The following is a 6,000-nucleotide window of genomic DNA, read 5'->3' as shown; positions in this document are numbered from 1 at the left end:
ACGCTTCCCACAGTCTATGAATATAACGTGTAATATAAATCGTTATTATACAGTTCAGTGTTCTCACAGCCACAAACACCCCCAAACCACAACATGAACTGTTTTGGAAAGCTGACAGTGGCAAACGCAACAGAGCATGCCGTTTTTTCATAGTGTTCTAGTAAGAAAATGTTTGCCGAACAGCTGACTTTATGAGATCTTGACTTTGGTGTGCTACACAACACTATTTATAGTATTTACTTTAGCTAACAAACTATATTGTGAGCAAGCAAGTTATTTGGCTGCGTACCTAGCTGGCTATGTAAATAAGATATGATAGTCTACCACAAACATACAGTTTGAAAGAAATAAAGGTTTACAGATGATTGAACACTTAAAGAGACAAAAAGAACATGTAGCTGCCCAAATTGCACTCCAGACAAGCGATCACTGAAACTCTGTACGCTATTTCTTATCTAGTTAGAAAAAACAATACCAGTTCACTAGAGCAAATTAGCCATTACTAGTTAGCTTCCCAAATGTACAAATATCCACCTGAAGCATGCTTGTGCAATCGCTACTATGTTCGTATTGCCTATATTTTATCGTAAGTGGATATTTGTAAATTCTTCAAGCTAACTATAGCTAATTTGCTTGTTGCTACCGATAACAAACTGGTATTGTGTTTTTTTTTGTGTGTGTAAATGCATTGCTAGGTCATTTCAGCACCAAACTAATGTAAAACATGGCACACTTATTGTACTGGGTTTCCTGCCCTTTCCAACAAGGTATGTGTCATATTCAGGCAATGGACAGTTTCTAAACTATTTTCATATTAGAATGAATACACAGATGTGCGTAATTACAGGATTTGGAGTTTCTATAGATAGTAAACCTGTAATTGTACTGGCTAACCTAATTTTTAAATAAAGTGCCATTTTAAATGTGATGCAGATTTGTTAAGAGTTAGGTTGAGTAATCCTTTTTGGAGAGCTTTTTGAACACTTTGGGGAGCTTCATGAAAATATACTCTCATATCCACTCACTTTATTAGGTGTTTATTAGACTTCTTTTTTAGACTTCTACTACTGTAGCCTATCCATTTAGAGTTACAGTACTGTGCAGAAGTTTTAGGCAGGTGTGAAAAAATGCTGTAAAATAAGAATGCTTTCAAGAATAGAATTGTTAATTGTTCATTTTTTATCAAATAACAAAATGCAAAGTGATTGAACAGAAGAAAAATCTAAATCAAATCAATATTTGGTGTGACTAGCACCAGCATCAATTCTTCTAGGTACACTTGCACAAAGTCAGGGATTTTGTTGGCATATAGTCAGGTGTGTGATTAACCAGTTATACCAAACAGGAGCTAATGATCATCAATTTAATATGTATCAATTTAATATGTAGGTTGAAACACAATCATTAACTGAAACAGAAACAGCTGTGTAGAGGGGTTAAAACTGGGTGAGGAACAGCCAAACTCTGCTTCCCAAGGTGAGGTTGCTGAAGAGAGTTTAATGTCAGAAGTCATACACCATGGCAAGACTGAGCACAGTAACAAGATACAAGGTAGTTATACTGCATCAGCAAGGTCTCTCCCAGGCAGACAGGGGTTTCCAGATGTGCTGTCCAAGCTCTGTTGAAGAAGCACAAAGAAACGGGCAACGTTGACGACCGTAGATGCAGTGGTCGGCCAAGGAAACTTACTACAGCACATGACACATCATGCTTACTTCCCTTCGCAATCGGAAGATGTCCAGCAGTGCCATCAGCTCAGAATTGGCAGAAACCAGTGGGACCCAGGTACACCCATCTATTGTGCGGAGAAGTCTGGTCAGAAGTGGTCTTCATGGAAGAATTGCGGCTAAAAAGCCATACCTCCGATGTGGAAACAAGGCCAAGCGACTCAACTATGCATGAAAATACAGGAACTGTGTTTGGCAGCAGGTTCTCTGGACTGATGAGTCAAAATGTGAAGTATTTGGCTGTAGCAGAAGGCAGTTTGTTTGCTGACGGGCTGGAGAGCGGTACAAGAATGAGTGTCTGCTGTCAACAGTGAAGCATGGTGGAGGTTTGGGGCTGCATTTCTGCAAATGGAGTTGGGGATTTGGTCAGAATTAATGGACTCCTCAATGCTGAGAAGTACAGGCAGATACTTATCCATCATGCAATACCATCAGAGAGGAATCTGATTGGCCCCAAATTTATTCTGCAGCAGGACAACAGCCCCAAACATACAGCCAATGTCATTAAGAACTATCTTCAGCGTAAAGGAGAACAAGGAGTCCTGGAAGTGATGGTATGGCCCCCACAGAGCCCTGATCTCAACATCATCTAATCTGTCTGGGATTACATGAAGAGACGGAAGCATTTGAGGCTGCCTAAATCCACAGAAGAACTGTGGCTAGTTCTACCTGCCGAGTTCCTTCAAAAGCTGTGCGAGCATACCAAGAAGAACTGATGCTGTTTTGAAGGCAAAGGGTGGTCACACCAAATATTTGATTTAGATTTTTCTTCTGTTCATGCATTTTGTTTATTGATCAAAAATAAACTATTAACATTCAGATTTTTGAAAGCATTCTTATTTTACAGCATTTTTTCACACCTGCCTAAAACTTTTGCACAGTAAAAAAAAAAAAAAAGGCCCTGGTCCTTATCTTTGTTGTACGGGTAGCAATTGAAATTGTACTTCCCTCTAGGGTCTTTCAGCGCACTTAGCCCTGGTTATGGGTATGCACTTTGTTGTACGTCCCTCTGGATAAGAGCGTCTGCCAAATGCCAATAATGTAATATAATGTAATGTACTCTCTCATGTGTTGTGTGTTCAGTGATGCTCTTCTGCATACCACTGTTGTAATGTGTGGTTATTTGCAGTACTGTCACCTTCCTGTCAACTTTGACCAGTCTGGCCATTCTGCTCTGACATGTCTCATTAACACGTCTCTGTCTGCAGAACTGCTGCTCACTTTTTTTTTTTCCACCATTCTTTGCAAACTCTAGAGACTAGTGTGCATGAAAATCTAAGGAGATCAGCAGTTTCTGAGATACTCAAACCACCCTCTGTGCCACCAACTATCATTCCGAAATTCAGAAATTCTTTATTTTCTGTAAGGGGTTTCTGTATTCATTCCCTGTCGGTAGTGTTGTTTTTGGCGGCCTATTTTACTTTTAGTTTTAGTCTAGTCTTTGTGTCAAGCGGTCATTTTAGTTTTTATTAGTTTTAGTCATGTTCATACTCCTTTTAGTCTAGTCAAGTTTTAGTCGACGAAAAGTCTGAGCATTTTAGTCTAGTTTTAGTCGACGAAAACTTTATTAATCTCTTTTCAGTAATGTTATTCTATCTAACCCCGTCAATATAGTATAAGTACCTAGTGGTATAGAGATGAAACCAACATTTTCTTTTAGCCAAACCCAATTGTTAGCTTATAGATTCAAGAATACATCCATTTCAGACACGGAAGACGCTCTGATTTGAATTATTATGTTCTAGAACATATTTATTTTAACAACCAAATATGTTACAAGTACACACACATCCATTTAGCTAAACAAAGCCAAAGGGTTCATCTATTAGTGAATTTACCCCTTGTCATGGGTTAACTTAGCCAGGTTTGCCACTTAACCACCTTCTTGTTGGAATACCCTACATTACACATTTTTGACATCAAATAACCATCAGTCTCAAGTCAACAGCAAATACATAAACTGTAACCTCCTGGAGGTGTTATTTTAAGACTGGTTGTCACAAACAACAACAATAGTCCAATACACATTTTTGAAATGAAATCAAATAACCATCAGTCTCAACAGCAACTAAACTGTAACCTCCTGGAGGTGTTATTTTAAGACTGGTTGTCACAAACAACAACAACAACAAAAATCAGTACACATATTTTTGACATCAGATTTTCTATTCACTGGTGAGTAGCCTATCTCTGATTGCCATAAAACCCACATTTGTCAAACTATTTAGTCTACTACACGTTCAGCTTTCAGCTGTTAATACTGTTTGTCAACCTGAACTTACCTGAATATATGAGACTGTCTGTCTCTGTGTGTGTGTGTGTGTGTGTGTGTGTGTGTGTGTGAGTGAGTCTCTGTCTGTCTCTCTGTGAGTGAGTGTCTATGTGTGTCTGTCTGTCTCTCTGTGAGTGAGTGTCTATGTGTGTCTGTCTGTCTCTCTGTGAGTGTGTGTCTGTGTCTCTGTCTGTCTGTGTGTGTCTGTCTGTCTCTCAGTGAGTGAGTGAGTGAGTGAGTGAGTGAGTGTCTGTGTTCACTACTTAGGCTTGTTTACTTTGAGGAAAGCGCTTCTTTCCAAAATGGTCCTAGCCCTGTTCCTGCGGCCACAAGATAGGTAACCAGTTACACTGAAGACCCTCTCTGTAAATGCCTGAGAGGCTGGCATTGCCAGGAGGGAAAGCAATGGAACAACACTGAGTTAACCAATACTCAATGCCGGATTCCTCAACCTCAGCAATAGTAGGCTCAGACAGCCCCTCTTTATATTTTAAAATCTCCTGCCTAATGTTAGTTGTCTTGGCTGTCTTGGGCCTCGATGTCGATGGACGACTGACACTGAAGAACTGAAATCTATGCCGTTTTGCAGGGGTTAAATCTGGCGTCTCTGCACCCTCTGTGACTTGCTCGTCATCGGTCAACGGCTCTTCTCGTACTTGCACTCTTTGTGGCACAAGATGAACAATGTAGTCCTCTGCCTTTCTGACAAGACTCTGTAATTCGTCGTCATCATTTTCCAGAAGGGTTTCAGCTACACAAGGGTCCACAAAGCATGCTGCTGCAGGAAGTGGTGAGAAGTTGTCAGCTGTTATGTCAAGAAATACACTAAAGCACCTATCCATGCCTATCCCACAACAAGGGAAAGCGATTGAGTGTCACTTTCAAGTGACTTAGTGTGCTCTGCAAATGGCAGAAGAAGGTCTTTAATTATCCCGATCTTCTGCCACTCACTGGGCTGCAGGCTGTCCCAACCCATGGACTCAGCCACAGCTGTGAGGTGTTCTTTGACTTCAAGGCAGCGCGACATCATAGCATAGCAACTTGACCACCTGGTGGGACAGTCTTTTACGAGAACCAGAGCACACTTCTGCAGTAGCTGCTCTGTGGCGACAGATGACTTCCTAAACTTGTTCCCAAGTGCCTCACTTTCTCCAAAAGCCTTTGGATTGGGTTTTTTTTTGGACCATATTCACGACGAGCTGTATGGTGTGAACCACGCATGGAGTCCTCTCTATGGCGCCGTAGTTGTATCTACATGGAAATATATTATATATATATATATATAAAAACAAAAACATTTAACCATTTTAGCCCTTACATTATTGAGCCAAACAAAATATTTCTATTCCTATGAATGATCATATTTAGGTTTTATGTATGTGAAATTAGATCATGATGACCAGTTTGATAAATGCTGAATGAATTAAAAATTGTTCATCTTTTACCTTTTTACTGTATAAAAAATTATGACCAGTTACATCCTCCCCCTTCCTGATCGTCATCATTGGCATCAGGAGCTTGTGCTCAGCCTTGTTGTCCTCGGGGTTGAAGTAGCAGGCGCTGACTCCCAGGAAGGATGCTGTAAGGCCTTTTTTAGTCCATATATCCAACCCTGTTGTTATTCTGTGTGCTGTGGCCAGGTTTTGTTTGACCTTTTCTTTTCTTCTTTGTACATGTTTTCAATTAAGTTTAAAATTTTCTATCTTTTTGGCACTTTAAACTTTTTGTCCATTTTTGCCATCATGGCGATGAACTCCTCATCCTCGACAATTCGTGCTGGGAGTCCTGTGCGGCCTATCCACTGCGCTATCCCCTCCTCTTTGGTGCGTTGCTCTGTGGAGTTGCTGTTGTACATCTTTGTGGCAAAGAAATCCACAGCACTAGTTGGCTTGTCCATCGTCTTGGGCGGGACTTGCTTCACTGAAGCTCTTTCTGGAATCTAGAACAGAAATAGATGCAGTGTCAGAACCGAAGCAGCAGTTGTAAATATTAAGCATAAAT

The sequence above is a fragment of the Conger conger genome, chromosome 9, assembly GCF_963514075.1.
Source record: "Conger conger chromosome 9, fConCon1.1, whole genome shotgun sequence".
NCBI classification, from domain to species: Eukaryota; Metazoa; Chordata; class Actinopteri; order Anguilliformes; family Congridae; genus Conger; species Conger conger.
Note: the sequence above shows the minus strand (reverse complement) of the source record.